The 18,870-nt window shown below is 46.0% G+C and overlaps 1 long non-coding RNA gene across 4 annotated transcripts in view; it reads left to right on the top strand.

Moving 5' to 3' along the window:
• LOC149354127 (uncharacterized) overlaps positions 1-18,870 on the top strand; it is a 532,700-nt gene that overhangs the window by 51,836 nt on the left and 461,994 nt on the right. Inside the window, exons 4-6 of one of the 4 annotated variants that reach the window (XR_016291178.1) lie at positions 4,787-4,958; positions 10,689-10,848; positions 12,968-14,100. The exons of 2 other annotated variants lie outside the window; for them this stretch is intronic. This is a non-coding gene — a long non-coding RNA (uncharacterized LOC149354127). Of the gene's footprint in view, positions 1-4,786; positions 4,959-10,688; positions 10,849-12,967; positions 14,101-18,870 lie in introns of those variants that run through there. One more of the 4 variants, XR_016291179.1, reaches the window with a different exon arrangement.

The raw sequence follows: 18,870 nt of genomic DNA, 5'->3' as shown, positions 1-18,870 counted from the left end.
TGCCTTTGGACTGCACACATTGGCTCAAAGGCCATGAAAAGGAGTGCACCTCTTGATGATATCTTGTAATAAAAACAGCGCAAGGACACAGGACGAGATGATATTTCACGCCAGATTTGATGATATTTCACGCCAGCGAATCTAAATTCGTTCTTGGAAACCGAATGTAACTATCATTTGAAAAGGGACTTATGCGGGCACTATACAGGGTGTTTCACCTAAGACTTTACACAATTTTTAAAAATAGGCTTTTTGAGTTATAAGGTCGCTTTTTTCGGCATAGCATTGTCAGCGGTGTATTACATCGAATACAGTTCAGATGTGAAAACTAGCTGGCTGGTTAAAAGATAACTATTTAATATCAGTTAACTATTACTGATATGTTCCTTAATTCTTGAGAGACATGTAGGCCACCGTGAGTGATATTCATATCAGTTTTTGGAATTTCAAAAACGCGGTTGCCTTCGGCGCTGTGGCGCAACAAATTTTGGCTACATTGCACCAAAATAAGGGCGCTTTCGAGAAGCTTGCAGGCAAAGCAACCTCTCTAGTGCACGTAACTCGTAGAAATAGCCCAAAATTTGTTCGCCCAAAGCGCCGAGGGTACCCGTGTTATCAAAATTCTGAAAACTGATATGAATATTAGTTACAGTGGGCTGCACGCCTCTTAATAATTAAGGAAGCTAACAGCAGTAGCTGAAATGTTAACTATTGAATATTAATTAATCAGTCTGCTAGTTCGCTCATCATAGCTGCATTCTGGTGTACTACACCGCTGACAACGCTATGCCGAAAAGACAGCGCCCTTTTAACTCAAAAAGACTATATTTAAAAATTGCGTGAAATCTGGGGGGAAACACCCTGTATAGATTTGAGCTGTTTTGCAGTGAGTTTTGCATGCTGCATCAACAACCCGAAACTTCATTAAGTGAATGAAAAATGAAAATCCTGAAATTTCAGTCCCACAGTCAAAAGGTAATTCATGTCGTGTTCGTCGGGATTATTCGTCGGCGCTCAAAAGGACAATGCGCCTTCAGCTCACGAACTAAGGTTCCCTGACTGGACATAGCCACGGGTAAATTCATTTGAGCTGTGACCAACGTCACGCTTCGTCACGCTTGCTGCTGCGGCTGCTGACTCATGTTCGGCACGTTTGTTTAAGTACAAATGAGCGCGCTGGTTATGCCTTGCATACTCCGGCGACTGGAAGAATTAAGTGAAGACGCATCTTACCGATTTTATCGGCCACTAAAAGCCCATGAGACCCCCAAACCACCATAGTTTATGTTGTGCATTAATGATAGCTTGCGTGAGAATTTGTTTTTTAATTGCCCCTTAGCTCAGTCATTGCTTCGTTGGGGTTCATTTAAAATAGCAAAACAAGCAAGCGTTACAGTTTCGTTTCGGCAAATTTTGAAAAACAATGACGTAGTCTGGACGCTCTCGTCGTTCGGAGTTTGTGCGACGTACAGAAAAAAAAAGTAATAGATGAGACAGCCTCGTCCAAACGGCTTAAAATGTTAGGCCTAACTGCCGAGCTCTTGACCTCGCAAGTGACTCAGGGGTGGGTTTTCTGCCTCACCCGAACGGTGAAATTCAGGTGGTCAAGCACTCTGTGACTCCACAGTTGTCCTGCAGCAGCGCTTAAGTTTGGACACTTATTTGTTGGCTGAAATCAGCTAATTAAGTGCTAGAGCTGGCAAAAGACAGAGTAAGAAAGGCGGTGACCCGAAGTGAAGACTTAAATCTTAAAAAAAAAATAGTTATCATCAAAGCCGCAGTCTGGCGGATGCGCAGTGGTTAAGGCGCTTTGATGCCGGACAAGAGGGCGCGATATCCAATCCGGTCTTCTGCAGCCGCATTCAGATGGGGGAAAAATGTAAAAATCGACATGGGCTGTGCGATGTCAGTGCACACATCTAAGAACCCCAAGTGGTTGAAATTAATCTGGAGCTCTCCGCAACTGCGTCTTTTATGACCCAAGCGCATTATAGGAACGCTGAAACCTACACAACGCCAGTTCCACATCTCATCGTCATTTGTTTATTTACACAGCTCCAGGCAAGCGGAAGACGTGTTTTTTTGTGTGTGTGTGTGTGTTCCCCAGGTTAAGAACATCGACATGTTGTGAATTACTGCAAGAAATCTGGCTAAAGGAGCTTAAAACATTGCAGTGACGCCTCATTACTATTCAGTATCTCCCCATGCATCACTGTCCAGACATGAAACCTCGAATGGCTGTTATATAGCACAGACTGGATACTCTGTTGTTCCCACTGCCATATCTTGTAAAGGCAGCGTAGAGTCAGAGTAAAAATTGGTTGACCTACACAGGAAAAATTCCTGCACTGGAGCTCTCGCATGCCTTCGCTTAGTTGTCTCCCGGTGTGTTGTTTCACCACAAGGACTTCGAAAAAGTGCGGGACGTGACATCAAATCCAATATAAACCAAAAAAAGAGCGTCTCCGTTAACTGAATACATCTTTGCATTTTTTGCAGTTAAATATTGCGATACGTTTCGCCCGCCCCGTACGGGAGCTGCATTCGCACCCGAAGGTGAAAAATAGTAAAAGAAGCCTTGATTTCTAGACTCGTACAAAACAGGAGGTGCTAAGGGGTCTAGATGGGGCTGTGCTGCCAGTGGCAAAGGGTTCAGCTTGGCGTAGTGCGCAGTTAGGCGAGGCAGCGTGTAGTAAAAGCGAATAATAACGCTTAGTGCGCAAGAACGCAAGGAAACCAAACATCTGACCGCCGGAGAGCGTTGCGAGGTAAGTAGAAACATCGAAAAGCGCGCAGTACTGGGAAGTGCTGCTCAACTCACGCCAACGTCTTCGTAGAGACAGAAAAGCGAGGAGAGTCCGGAGAGAGGCGCACTATTCGGAGGGACTGGGACGCGGTGTTCGGCTTAGCGATGCACGCGCTGCTTGAGATCGGGGCATTCTTTTTTTTCTTCTCTTGAGAAGTTTTATATTGTTTGGGAAGACAAAAAAGAAGGAGGAAAGAAAAAAATAGAGCGTTGGTGCTGGACGGGGCTTTGTAAAAAAAGCAACAAGAAATGGGCGCTCTCAAAGAATAATTAATTAAAATTAAGCGCGAAGAACTAGCAGTTTAAGTGTCACTCCTTCAACAAGCCTCCTTGTTGGATGGGTGTGGAGAGGGGAAGAAAAGAAGGCGGGTAGCGATAAAAAATGCACAAAAAGTAAGGGATACGGTAAAAAATAAAGCCTGATACGAATATACACACAGCTTTATTTTACCGTAGTATTCCCCCTCGAAAAAAAAAATTGCAAATAAGGAGCGCGGTTAAAGAGATTCCCTACAAAGATAGGCAAAAAAAATAGTCTTCGGTAAATATAGTCCTGATATGGATGCCCAGAAAATTAGAGCAAACGCGCGAAATAAAATACGCTCATTTACCCGTATCATTGCTTTTCCTGTCGACGATCAACACCAACATCTGCGTGAAATTCATCTTCCTCTCCTCTCAGAGCGCGCGTTTCCCTTGGTTGCCGCCGTAGTCATGCCGCACTGGTGCGATACGCACCAATTCTCCCAATTCATAACATGCGTGCCGTTTACGACGACTCGTTGTAAATGTCCATTTCATAATCTTGAAAAAGAAAGCAGACACGCGCTTAGATTTAAGAGAGGGAAACAGCGCAAAAGACAAGGACGTTGTTGTTGCCAGTATATTCTAGGCACTATAGTTGTAGCCTACGACAGAATGGCACATACCCACTCTGGACGTGACGCGACGGCACAGGCGCGTCCGTGTCGTCTTCTTCTTCTCTAACTTAAACTTCATGCACCAACTTTCCCGCCAAAATAACCACTCGCTGAAGCTCTGGTCGCTCTGGTGTTCAAGGTATTCCGGACGTTGTTCCTTCGCCTGCATCAAACGAACAATACGGGTAGTTTTTCATGAACCGGGCTACACGAAGGGCTATATAAAATAATTTTCGATTTAGCATCATGGAGACACGGCAGAACTTTGTAGAGGTAGATATATAAAGCTTGAGTAGGTTTTCCGGGAAGTAATCAATGGCTTATAGGTGTCTAGGGGAACTGTCGTACGCGTCGCGCGCAGCGTGTCTGTTCTGAAGATTTGGACCACTTTGATTCATTGTCTTGTTGTCCTGTGTGCACCGCTCACACAGCGCTGGTTTTCTCTATTCTAGGTTTAAACAGTGGGTTTACGACAGTGGCTGCATGACATCACTTTTGAGCCATCACTACATCGAATTAGTAATAATAATAGGGTCGAGTTTCTCACACAATCATGTCAGCATTTTGAAACTCGGCTACTGGTATTTTAGCGCCATCATTTGGGCTGGTTGTCAACTGCCGAATATACTCTACCGGCTCCCTCCCGGGAGACCTGAGGAGTCTGACAAGAAAACGCAAGCCAAGCTTGCGGACTGGGTGGGAAAGGTCGCCCTCCGTTAGGAGGCCATTCATCCCGCCCCATTGATCTTTTAGATCAATAAAGTTTCTCCAATCCAATCCAATCATGGAAGAATGAATTTGAGTGCCCCCATTCCATCCGCTGTGCCATACCTTCCGCCTTTCCATTAAGCCGTACAGAGTTACCCTCATGGTTACCCGAGAGTACCCGAGAGCCTACCGGGGTGCCTCTACAAAGTTCGGCGACACTTCGGTGACGAAAAGTAGAAAGCTGTTTCAGATATCCCCATCTCTCCCCCTTTTTCTAACCTTTCCACAAATGTCCATGTACTACCGCCTGATCTTTGTTTTTCCTTCTCCTTCTGGTGGACTCTTGTAATAGTAACGAAAATATTCAGAAGACGAAGAATGCCCCCAAAAGAAGAAGAAGAAGACCCCACTCCTGCAGCGCGTGCATGCCTCAGCCGACAGCCAGGTCGTTTCCGTGCCTTTGCGTTGTTTTCTGCGGCCTCTCCTCGTTGCTGTTCTGCGACTGCGCTAAGAAAAGCCTTCAGGTGAGCAACAGTTTCTCATTTCTTTGGCGAGATGCTTCATTTCTTTGCTTCCTTGCTTAGTGAGCCCACTTATTTCCTGACAGCTTGACGGGCTGCCTCGCCTGGCTATGTATGAGACAACTGCAGCGAGGCCAGGGGCTCCTTCGGGCAGAGATCCAATTAGCGTGCTGGACAGAATGCTTTGAAGCTCTTCACTGCGCAAAATCAAAATATTAACATTTTTTTTTTTCGGTCAAGGAACACCTAATATTTCGCCTTTGCGGCGAAGCTATGTGTCGGAAGCCTACCATGCGTAATATGAATTCTTCCCACGATGGTACATCATTTTCAACGCGCACTCTGCAGTTACAGAAGCTGGCGGCAGAAACAATAAGGCATCGAGTAATAGCTGGAAAATAGGCATTTGAAGTTACTGAGAGCGATATATGTTGTAACAATGAATGCCGCTGGAGTGCCGACACAATACCGTAACGTTCATTGACAACCACTTCGCAACGGGCGCATCGCTGTACTTGGCTTTGAGAGCTGAGATTGCGATGCTTCCCTCACCTCCCGGGGTGTTTGTGTAAAGCACTAAGTATGAAATGAGGGCGTTGGAGTGGTGTGGCGTGTGGTATGAGGTTCGAAGCTGCAGCTAGGCTGTAAAACAGACGCCGTTCAGCTCTATGCGACTGGTCTTGCACTCCCGCTGGTCTTTACTCCCTTTTTTGCGTGAGTGCTATTGCAAGTCATTATCGAAAGTGTACCTGAAAATGCTCGCGCAACTTTGGCTTTGACCGGCGACAACTTTGCAGTCGGAGTGGGTGTTGGCCTAAGATTTCATCGTGATGATGCGGCATAAGCTTATACTTCGGGGCGGCTTGAGAGGTGACAATTCCGTTGCGCGCTTGACGCTTTAAGCTCCTGAGTAAAAACTTTCTTCTTTACGCCTGCTGTCATCGAAAGAAATGACGGGGCCATCTAGACGACGCCGTTGTTTTGCTAGATGTACCGAAAATGAAACTGTCACGTCAGATTTTTCTATTATTTTCAAGTGGACGGTACGAAAGCTATGATCCGGCTAAGCGACAGTTAATGAGCATAAATTCAGCAACAAGCAACCAATGCGTGGGATAATTCTAGGTTTTGTGCCATTTTATGGGCTTTCCGTGGTGAATGAGTGCGAATAGAGTCGTTTGTAGCTCATTCCACCAGCTACAGTGAACGCATTACGTAATTAGCGCGCTCATTTATAAAGCCGTGTCTAACGCCAACCTTCATGATCATGGGACGCGATGACAATGTATTGGCACGTGCAGTTACGTTTAAATGAACGCTATAGTCTATTCTTGGTTGCGGCCATCCTTCTAAACTTTCACAATTAACGCCGGGAAGCTCGCCAACAACCGTATTCCCAGTGTACGGCTGAAATTCCGGGATTACTTTTCTTCACCCGCGAAATAAAGTGCAAGGTCTTGATGAGGCGCAAAACTCATTGCAATACTGTTCAAAAGTATCGCTACAAAACCTCCTTTTGAAACGGCACATGGCATCTAGTTTGCACCACCGCATTTTCCGCGCCCTTTGAGATAAAGCAGTAGAGGCACGTGGTTGCTATGGAGATGCGGCCACGTGGTTCAGTGTTTCACCCATACGCGTGAAAGATTCTGCTTGTTCATTTAGCAGGTTCTGGCTCCAGTTAACGAGATTGAGTGTCGTCATGTGTGCAAAGTTTTGCTGTCGCAAAAGCAATAGTGATTTCAGTTTCTCATCTTATGTGCCTTGCTGCATTGCCTGCAGCATTTAAAGTGCACGTGAATTGCATGTAAAAATTGGTGCATAAAAAGGACTGAAAGTGCGAAGGAGCCGAGCTGCAAAATGTAGCTCCTGATTATTGATATACTGATTTAAAAAGTACACGCGGATCTTTAGAATATTAGCAGCAACGTAAAATTCCGGCTTGTAAAAGGGAAAGGACACAAGGTGGTGTTCCGTAAGAAATATTATAGGAACGGCATAGCCACGCAGGTCAACGGCAGGTAAGTTCTGGAAGCACGTGTTTTGCTTGTTCCTCTCTCTTTATAATTCTGTTTCTATTTAGAGCACATTCTATAAAGGGTGTCGCGAACACACGGCATGTAGAGTATCTCCCAGCGACCAGCTCTCCATAAAACTTCCGTCCTTTGCTCCGAAAAAGCGCCAGTCTTCCCTCCTATCTTACTTTCTGGTAATCAGTTACTAGAAACAGCAATTTTTCACCGTACGTTGATTCGAGCCTACATCAAGAACTTTGAACGTAAGAGCTAAAAAAAAGAGAAAAGTCGCTGCCTCTGCCGTAACCGAGAGAAGAGTAAGCATGAAATGTTTACGGGCATAACACATTGGTTGTAGATGGTACTAGTCAAAATCTTGAAATGAGTCTAGTGTTCACCACACCACACCACACCACACCACACCACACCACACCACACCCAACCCCACCCCACCACACCCCACCCCACCACACCACACCACACCACACCACACCACACCACACCACACCACACCACACCACACCACACCACACCACACCACACCACACCACACCACACCACACCACACCACACCACACCACACCACACCACACCACACCACACCACACCACACCACACCACACCACACCACACCACACCACACCACACCACACCACACCACACCACACCACACCACACCACACCACACCACACCACACCACACCACACCACACCACACCACACCACACCACACCACACCACACCACACCACACCACACCACACCACACCACACCACACCACACCACACCACACCACACCACACCACACCACACCACACCACTTGTTGCGTCGAAGCGATCGCCTGCAATAGTGCGGGCTTAGGTAGGCAGCCGCGAACCGTGGCGGCTTTGTCGCTTTCGGGAGCAGCCGCATAATCACGGCGTTGTCGGCAGGGGCGAGCAGTCTTCTGCTGTGGCGTATCACTCGCAAAGCGATCGCTTTCCGCAAGACGCTTTCTACCTCTCCTATAATCAGGCACCATTGCTCGGCTTAAGCAGCTGTGACGGTGGCGGCATTGAAATGCAGGACGATGCAGAAGCGTACGCGGACACGACGAGACGCAGGCCTGACAAGAATGTATATGCAGCGCGTCCGAATACTCTGCGAGCGTGTACAGAGTTAAAACAAAATTCAGCAACTTCTGCAAGGATTTAAATTTAGATTCTCTCGCTAAAGACATAAAAAACTGCCGAGGTAATAGCCTAAATGCTTTCTTTACAGCCAAGACTCACAAACCTGATGTACCTTTCTGGACTATCGTGAGTAAGAAGGATCTTGGCAAAAGAACGTCAGTACTTTCTTGCAAAAGCAACTGAAGTTACTACGGATGGACGATCCCTTCTTCACAAAAAATTCGACAGCTGTAGTTGAGTACTTACAGAGTACCGATGATATTGGCTTTGGTTTTTCCATAGATGTACAAGATTTGTTTTACTCGATTCCTCAAGACCAGCTCTTGGCGGCAGTAAAGGAATGCATAGAAGCAAACGGTGACGTGTCTTTTCAAAATTCTTCAGGTTTGTCGGTTGACAACTTCATCGCATTATTGCAGATTTATCTTAGTTCTACTTTTATCAGTTTTGACAACCTGCCTTTTTTGCAGCGCAAGGGTGTGTGCATAGGTTCCTGTGTGGCCCCCATCCTTTGCGATATTTTCTTAGCGAAAGCTGACCAGTCTTCAGACATAGTTTTTAATGGGGGGGGGGGGGGGTGGTTTTAAAGGTTTTTAGGTACGTGGACGATTTTTTAGTGCTTTTAAAAAAGCAGACTTCCTTCACCTACCCCTCTACAGTAGGTGAAGTTTTAAATGCTTTTAACAAACATGGACTTGGGCTCACGTTCACCCATGAACTTCCTGACACTAACGTCTTACAATTTTTAGATCTAAAACTAACCTTTCTTGAGAGACATGTTTGCTGGGGCTATTACCCGCGCACGAAGAAAGATCTTTTGCCTTATGATTCTATGCACTCAAAGACGGTGAAAAGAGCAATGACGTCGCATTGCTTGGAGTCTTCTTTGAAAAAGTCGTGCCCGCATCGGTTGCAGGCTAGCTTCCAGAATCAGGTGAGCCGGCTTTCGGCGGCGGGGTTCCCCTGCTCAGTGTTGACTGCTGTCTGCGAGACCCTTCTAAAAAAAACTTAAGCAAGGAACACGAAGAAACTCCGGAGAGGATCGTTGTAGGTCACAGAAGCCGTTGGTGGTGCCTTACTTGCACAAAACTGCTCACAACTTGAAGAAAGTGGCCAACAGGCATGGGGTGAGTGTCATTTTTTCCGCCCCCAACAAGCTGAAAAAGCTGTGCCCCCGTATTTGCAGCTCAAGAAAGCGGGGTTGCCAGATAAGGCACGACTCTCCATTCATCATGTGTTCCGCAGGAGTGGTCTATGCTATCCTCTTAATGTGTGGGAAGACCTATGTTGGCCAGACTGGGCGCTGCATCAACGAGCGCTTGGGGGAACATGCCCGAAATTTATCAGATTTAAAGGATAAATATGCACATTTGGTAGCGCATATTATGGGTTGCGACGGATTCGAGGCACGATTGAGTCAGACTAAGATTCTTGGCAAAAGCGCAGATAAGAAGGCACGTGAATGTCTGGAGGCTTTTCACATCAGGAAACTTGGCAATAGGTGTGTCAGCACCCCATCTGTTTCTCTTTTTTCGTCCGAGTTCGAATTTTTAGATGCCGCCCTTAAATAATCTTTGTTAACTTTTTTGTTTTTGTATTGGTCACCGCTGCTCATGTGTGCTCGCTGTGATGGTCGCTTCGATATCTTTACATTTCCTGCCCTCCTCCTCCTTTTTCAGCAAAACTTCGCCATATAAAGGCGCTGCCTGGTTTCAATAAAAATAGTTGAGTTGCACTTTGTGTCTCGTCCTTGTCTTTTCGTGGTTTGCATGCTCTGGCGCTATTTTCTTCAAATCGAGCGTGTACACATCTGCCTGAAGCTGAAGGCCCAGGGGACGGTCTGTTACATGCGTGAGTGTGGGACCGCAGCGCCATCCTTGGGGACGGCGCGGAAGCAGTTTTTCCGTCCAAAGCCCTTCTCGCCCTGGAGCTCCCCTCTTGCTCTAAGCGGCCCTCTCTCTTAGAGAGTCTCGTTAAATCTCGTTTTGTGTCCGGATGCTCTCGTTTCAGTGCCCGGATGAGTGGAATTCAGTGCCCGGATGTTGGCTGTCGGTCTCGGCGTGACGTCACCCCACTGCCGACAACGGGAGCTAAAAGCGCATTTCATGCTTAAAAAGTTTTGTTCACGAGTGGCTCTCCTCGCCGTAGCTTCCAACTTTTTCTCTGCGTTTTTCCTTTCTTGAATTTACTTTTGCCCGCTTTTGGTTACTTTAGTTCCTTTGACCTCTCTCCTTCTTCATATCCGAATTCTGCCCAGTGGCCTGTGGGAGACACAAGGTTGTCAGTGCGGCCCACGTGGCGATATGAGTTATAGACCCCCCCCCCCACTCTCTACACTCCAAATATGTGTTCAGTATACTGCTTGAGAATTGTGAATTATAACTTCAACGTCCGGTCCATGCTCTCAACCTGAACGTGTAATGTATGAGAGCCACCCTCACGACCGCCTTGATTTCGCCAGTGGCCCAAAGTTCTGCTGTTCCGCCTCAAAGTTAGTTTTCTGTGCTCTATAAATGGTATACCAACCAACAACCACTCATTTCAGAATGAAATGAGGACGAGGATGAGTGCTGCCGCCGCTACAACCAAGCCTGCAATTCTCAACCTGAATACCAATTACGCTGCCAGCCGAGGCAGCCGACCTCCGCACCTAACGAAGCGGATGCAGAGAACCTCTCCGGTCACGGCTTCAGCGGGCTCAGAAGGTAGGAGCACTACGCTGCACACCCCCCGCATAACCTTGCCTCGCGCCACTGTCTTACGGAGATGCTTTCCCTCTTCCTTTCCACCAGTACCAGTTTTAGGATAAACTTAAGTTCTTAGACTACGTGACTAACAACGTTAAAAGTGTGCTCGACCTCAATAGTCGAAGGCTCTTGCCCCTGTTTCCCGGAAATTAACACTGTGTGAAGCTATCGTAGCGTAATGCCATCGCAGCGTCTAAACTTCCACATACTTCATGCCTCTGGGTTCCTCACTTAGCGTTCTTCCAGTCTTAACTGGAAGACATTCAATGCCGTGCTGCTCAAATTACCGTTACAAAGTACTCCCGTACTGTAAGCGTATCTATTATAGCTCGCCGTTATCTGCCTAATTCATTAACAGCAAAAAAAAAAAATCCTGGCCTATACCTCACAAAACTACGTCGGTAATCGTGAGCTGAAATGAACCCTATTATTCGCAGTCTGTTTCAGTAATCGTCTGAGGCATATTTCATGTCCTGGACAAGATGCAAGATGCTTCAGACGATTACGGAAACGCAGAGAATGTTCGCTCTTTGCGGCTTTCTGCTCAATGAACAAAATTTCCGTACGGACGCTAAAACGTCTCACATTTTTGACGTCAACCATTGGTTTGGCGTTCCAGCTTTTCTTGCAACATGAACACAGTATACGATCTGGACCATGCGCAGGTGATTTTCGACTGAGGACCGCGAGTTGATTCGGGCCTGAGATTGGTATGTTGTTTAGAGCAGGTTTTTAGTGGCCACATGATGAGGCGACGGCGCTGGGAGAAATGTAAGGAAGCCCTGATTATCTAATCAGCCAAGCAAACTTTCACGGCCAAGCTACTGGATCACTATTTTCTCGTCGTCTTCGAATAATTTGTAGTAATGCCAGCTTCTGCTTACTACTCAATCGGCTCGCTGGGCACGCGAGCCAATCGAGCCAAGAGCGCTTATTTTTGTGGCGAAAGCAACACTACGCTAGTCGCCGAGCCATTTCGCGGAGCCGAGGAAAGGCGATACTGCGCATGCGCGAGAAGCAGTGACGTCACATGGCACACAGCTGTTGCGCTGCTGCCGTCGCTGCGCGGGTGACTCAGAGGTGCCGCCGCCGCGCTCGCCAGTTGCACATACGCAGTAGCAGCGCATAGCTAGCGTGTGGGGGCCGCCGCCGCTGCCGCGCGCTTTCCATCGCCTCTCTCTCTCTCTGCTCTCCGATGCTCAGTAGCGGCGCACAGCTAGCGTGCCGGGGAGCAAGTGACGTCACTACGCACAGCTGGCGTGCCGGGGCCGCCGGCACGCCAGCTGTGCGTAGTGACGTCACTTGCTCCACGCGCATGCGCAGTGTGGTCGTGCAAGAGCACGCGAAACAGCGAGTCTGTGGGCAATGTAGCTCACGCAACAATATATGGTTACGGGCAGATGTTGCTTTCGCAATCCTCCAGGTTTAATCAGAGCTAAACCGCCGCCAATTTTTTCCCTCAGCCCGTTTCTTTGCTTTTGCGCGCGCACACACGCACACACACACACACACACACACACACACTACAACACACACATACACACGCACGCACGCACACACACACTACAACACACACACACGCACACACACTCTACAACACACACACACGCACACTACAACACACACACTACAACACACACGCACACACACACTACAACACACACACACTCTACAACACACACACTACAACACACACACGCACACACACGCGCGCACACACACAACACACTACAGCACGCACACGCACGCACACACACACACGCGCACAGACTCAACACTTGCACAGCACACACATACACACATGCAAACACAACACACGCAAATACACACGCATAAATAGGCGCACGCACACACAACACACATGCACACACCCTCACAGCACACACACAAATGAAGACAGCAGAAGTGCGGAAACAATCCCCAAAAGGTTTGAGCCACCTTGGGTGAGCGTTAATTCAAAACATCATTGCCAAACAAACGAGTGTAGTTGGTCCCCGATTGTAGCAGAACAGAAAACATCAAATGTATTTACCTAAAATTAATCAACTGATGGCGCTGATACTGTTCATTTCAACAGGCCACCAAGCAGCAAGCTGTTACCTCTCCTGCAAGAATCGCTCAGCCAGTGTACCACGGGTGCAACGCCCAGCATTCGTTCGTGGCTGGAAATCCTGGAGGCGCGGGCCTTTGCGACGAGTTCCAAGCTGCGCTTCGGGAGTGAACCGCTACCGCTGGCAGGACCTTTCGTGCCTTCGGCACGAGTCCGCAGTCACTACCTGGCGACAGCGAGGCTTCGGCTCCGGGAAAAACGCATTTACGTTCGTTGGTGACGCTCAGTGGGCGCATCATGCATGTCTCCGTCGTCCAGCCTTGGCCACCGACCTTTGGTTGGTAAATTAGCATTGCACTTATTTATTGGGAAGCGATTTATATAGACAGCCTTGATTTTCTTCCTATCGACCTTCGTTTCTGTCGCTTCTTTTATCTTGGTTTGTTTCTTCTGAAATGAAAAGGCAGTGGGCATTAACCTAAAGAAATAATGTTTTTATTACCACCTGCCTCACTTCGCTTTGTTAAATCAACCACAGACTGTTGCACTCATGAATTGTAGGGCAACAGCGCAACACCACGGGGCCACAGGAAGAGAAGGGACGAGACACCGCGCTGACTAACAGCAGATAGTTTATTCAGGAAACCAAAGCTTATAAATGCGCGGCAACACTGAAAGAACAGAAAATCTTCAAGAACAGCAACAGACATCGCTCTTAGTATGCTTATTTTTTTATTCCGTGCGGCAAATCTAGCGATTTATAAAATCTAGCTCTTTCTTAGTGATAGTAACAGACGGGGCGCTTACGCAACTCAGAGCTAACTTCATAATCTCAAATGCCCCGATTATTTCTCTTGTGAGCTGATCTTTGTTTTCAACTACAAATAGGCTGTTTCCATACAACGGCTGACAGGAACGATCGCGGCAGTGGATTCCGATGTGGCGGGCGGCATTCTTGACATTGTTTTTGTGCTCCCACAGCCTATCATACACACAACGACCAGTTTGGCCAACATAGGATCCACCGCAAATCAAAGGGACTGAGTAAACCAGGTTTTCTGCGCACTTCAAAAATTTTTCTCCATGTTTTTTTTTTTGCAATACGGGACCAGCTTGACAGGCTTTTTGGAACCATTTGGACGCGCGCACATGCTTCGCAATTTCACAAGAGCTGAATAGGCCACATCTACTCCCGCTCTCTTTCCAATTCTTTTGAAACTGTGGGAGATACATGAACATAAGGTATCACGGACACATTTCTCTCTCGGTTACACTGGTTGACTGTGGTTCCAGCTTTCAACTTTTTCAACATTGCCTCTGCTACTGCTATTAAATTGTTAAGAGGGTACCCTGCGGGAACAAGCCTTTCAACTTGACAGTAAAAGCTGTTTACCGTCCTGCGGGTGCATGAGTTCTGTAAGGCATTGTTGAAACAAGACGCGACGATGCCCCGTTTTGCAAGCTTTGAATGTGCGCAACTGTATGGATCAGGTTTAGAGGCTTGTTGCCGCAGAGTACCCTTTTAGTTTAGCAGAGGCAATGTTAAAAAAGTTGAAAGCTGTAACCACAGTCAACCACATTAACCGAGAGAGAAATGTGTCCATGATGCCTGATGTTCATGTGATCTCCCATAATTTGAAAAGAATTGGATAGAGAGCGGGTGTAGATGTAGTCTGTTCTGCTCCTGTGAAACTGAGAAGCATGTGCTCGCGTGTAAGTGGTTAGAGAAAAGCCTCTGAAGCTGGTCCCGTATGTAAAAAAAAAACACGCAGAAAAATTTGTGAAGTGCGCTGAAAACCTGGTTTACTCAGTCCCTTTCACTTGTGGTGGATCCTATGTTGGCCAAACTGGTTGTTGGGTGAATGATAGGCTGAGGGAGCATAAAAACAATGTCAAGGATGCCGCCCGCCACATCGGAAGTCACTGTCGGGATTGTTCCTGTCAGCCGTTGTGTGAAACATGCCGTTGCGTTGTTGCAATACGAATTTATTTATTTATTTAATACTGCAGGCCTCGTTCAGGTCGAAGCAGGGTGGTGAAAAGAAAACAAATAAACGATGCATTAGACATTAGAAACAAGAAACAATGAATCATTCTAGTCTGTTATAGTTCGGGGAAAAAACGAAAACTTGAATACGTCGATCCGTGCACAATAAGGGGTTAGTGAATTCGGATTATGGTGTCGAGTAAGCCTGGAGGTTCAACGAGAAGACAGGATGAAGGGTTAATTGCTAAATCCCTATTAGAAAGCTTGGAAAGGATCAGCAGTCGAAGACTTTTCCTTCGCTGCTCAGGAAGCTCAGTGCCATTATAACTCATTATTTGTGAGGGAGAGCCATAGCGAGAGAATTTTGAGTAGATAAATCGCGCATGTTTCCTCTGTATCTTGTCAAGACATTTTATATTCTGTTTAACCCTTTCGGCCCTGGATTTTTTATTTCGGCCGTAGATTTTTTTGCTCCGCGTTTTTACAATGCCTTAGGCCCCATAACCACGCAGTAAAAATTTAAAGCTTGTGGTGCGAGTATTAATCGGTTTACAGGTATGGTGTCAAAATCGGACATCAGGGCTCAATGGGTGTAAAATGCTAGTGGGACCGTTTTGGTAACTGCAGCCGACAAGAAAGAAATTAACGAAAAAATTTCTTATTTTGCAGTGTGGAGACCTATAAAGAAGCTTTTTTTACTTTGTAGGGGATAGATAATCTCGCAGTTTTCACAAAAAACTTCGCTCGCTCCTGTTTACCTTGCGTTTTCTATCATACCTCCGCGTTCTTGTTCCTACCAGGTTTTTGTTCCAGCTTGTGTATGTCAGGTCAACAGCTGACATGTTCAAAACTTGCGTAGCCTTCCTGGAAGGCGACTGTGGTCAAGATAAAGGCTTTCCTCGAATCTGTAATGCCGTCCTCTATCCAGCTTCACTAAGCACTTCCGTAGCGCCCAAGGCGAAGGTCGGCAAATCTAAGTTCTAAGATTGCGCGCGGCACACTGCTTCTCGCTTGCGCTTGTTTTCAAACCAGCTGTTTGCTATAGAAGAATTCATAAAGTGGAACATAATCTCGTCGTGTCTGTGTCTTGACCGAATGCTGTTCCCTACAGGTGACAAGCGATTCCCTCTCATCCATAGGCTTACGAGTTCGGGATATCTCTCGGCTGGGGAGAAAGCAGAAGCTGATTATCAGCACACCAAATACGCTTTCTCAAGAAAACACAGCCAAACACGCTGCATTGATCCGAGCGTCGAGGGCGAGCCACACGTGCTGCACGAGCGGTGGAGCGCGAGTTTCAGTGTAAATACCCCGGTCGCTTCTTGCAGCTCAGTGTCGATGCTCACAGCTCACAAGAGGAGGAGAGGTAAAAAAAAGGAATAAAAGCGCAAAGTCAGGCGTTCATTTGTTCTCGCTATTCCTTTGGTCCGGTTGCTGTTCGCCGACATCCGCATGGTCATTTCCAGGCTCAATCCGAACATTCACCATGTATAATAGCGAAAATTTCAATTTTCCAATTCATCAGAAAGCAAATTTTAAGATTTTGTCCATTTTCTGTAATGAACATTCATGTCAGCAGTCCAAGAGGCCGTTAGTATAGCTGCATCTGCTAAAATACTAGGAGATTCTATTCTACAAAGATGACCTATCATCACTCAGTGGCCACCACTGGCAACCGTTGAGCCCTGATGGTGTCAAAATCGCACATGTCAAAAATGTGTTCAAACGCAGCGTCTACGCATTCAGTAATATTTACGACGGGGATGTGAGCTTGGATAGGCACTTCACACAACATATAAAAATCTGAGCGCAGAAGAACGAATGGTTAGTGAGATAAAAATGCAGAAATTTGCTGCACCTCGGCTTTTTCACTCCATGCCTCCTAGGCTGCTACTTCTTCTTCCTTAGACCGCACAGCTCAATGGAAGTCAGTGAACAGCGATGTCGATAGCAGCAGGGATCCCTAGAGAACTATTGTATTAAAAATTTATAGTATTTTCTTCTGTTACTGAGGCGTGAGCGCAATATTTGTGTTGTGGTCTCAATTGACACCGCCATGGCCGAAAGGGTTAATAAACGGGTCTCAAACAATGCATGCGTATTAAAGTTAAGGTCTAATTAGTGAATAATAAGCAAGCAATTTTACGTTAGGTAGACAGCTTTTAAGTTTATGTATCAAAAAATATAATTTACGCAAGGCCGAAGAACAAATATTGTCAATGTGTAACTTTCATGACAAATTGTTAGCAATTGTAACATCCAAATACTTATATTTAATTTCTTCCTGCAAAGGCGACGAACCTAGCATGTAAGTAAAGGATGGTGGAGCTCTTTAACGAGAGAAGCGAAGCCCGTCTTTTCATTTTTAAGCCACATTCCTCAGATTTTGCAGCAATCAAATATGCCAGCAAGTGAAGCATTCAAATCGATTTGATCATTTGTTGATATGATTTCTCGAAAAAGTATACAATCGTCCGCAAACAACCTGATTTGCAGAGTGGAATTAATTGCAATAGTAATATAATTTACGCAAAATAAAAAAAAGCAATGATCCTAGGACACTTCCTTGAGGGGCTCCTGAATTCACCTGAAAACAGCCAGATTGTTGCTCATTAATAGCTGTTAACTGGCGGCGGTTTGCCATATAGTTTGTTATCCATGCGATCAGTATTTCTGGAAGCTCAAGCAGACTAAGTTTTAATATTAGCTTCTCATGCGGAACTGTATCAAAAGCTTTTCGAAAATCAAGAAATACAGCATAAATTTGTCCATTTCTATAAAGACATGAGGCGAATGAATGTATTACTGTGACTAGCTGTGTTACTGCCTCTTCTAAATCTGTGTTGAACATTAGACAGTACTGAGTGTTAATCCAGGAATTCGTTAATCTGATGGGCAACAATATGCTCAATTACTTTACAACATCAGGACATCAGTGATATTGGACGGTAGTTTTCTAACAATGAACGGTCGCCCTTCTTGAATACGGGCACACCTCTGGCTATCCTCCAGTCATCCGTTAATTTTCCAGCAAGTAGTGAAGCACGAAATATAATTACAAGGAACTTAGCAATAAATTCTGCATATCGTTTCAAAAAAAAATAAAATTCGCTTCAGATGGCTGAAACGTTTCGTCCTTGGATGAACAAATACTATATTTAGAAACTACACTATAGAAATAATCAATGAAATGACCCGCAATATCCCGATGTCGGTAATTATGGATCTATCAATGCAAATTTGTGATACTGGTTTCTTTTTTTCATTCAAATAGTTCCATAACTTTTCGGGCTGTTCAACAATAAAGTTTGGTAACACTGTATCGAAGTAGCGCTCCTTCGAGCTCCGTACTGCACGCGCATGGGTTTCTTATTTTCTTTAATATGATCGAGTGGTAAACGCTTTTTCCTAGACCGTTTTATCTTGCGTGCATTGTGTATAAATTTCACGTGTCATCCACGGGTTTTGTTTGTGAACTAGTTTGTATTTATCAGGCACAAAGTTATTAATACAGTACTGACACATGTCTTTAAAACGGCGCCAAAGCTTTATCACGTCATTGTCGTTAGTCTGTGAGGCATGTTTCCATATGCTTCACAGAGCTATAGCTGCATCATTTGTACGAGAGTAGACCTTAAAGGAATGCTTCACAGGTTTTTCAGATGGAGTAGAAGAGCCTGTGTACATTGATACTGATAAGCCGGTAATCAAATATACCTCTACAACCGCAATAGTATATTCAGCTAGCATTCCGGGCAGAAATACCACCTGAAGCACAGATTGATAAGGTTCCGTCTCTCTGACCAACGTGACAATGTCCTGCCATGTCTGACCAACGTGCCCATCAGTTCACGTTGTCTTGCACTCATATTGTGGGCTGCGTTCAGGGTATCTACCGTTAGCCGAGTCAGCTCATTTTGTTCTTTCAGTTGCAAACTGCCGC

This window comes from Amblyomma mixtum, chromosome 3 (assembly GCF_055824585.1).
Source record: "Amblyomma mixtum isolate Tamu chromosome 3, ASM5582458v1, whole genome shotgun sequence".
NCBI lineage: Eukaryota > Metazoa > Arthropoda > Arachnida > Ixodida > Ixodidae > Amblyomma > Amblyomma mixtum.
This window is presented reverse-complemented; position numbering and strand designations above follow the sequence as displayed.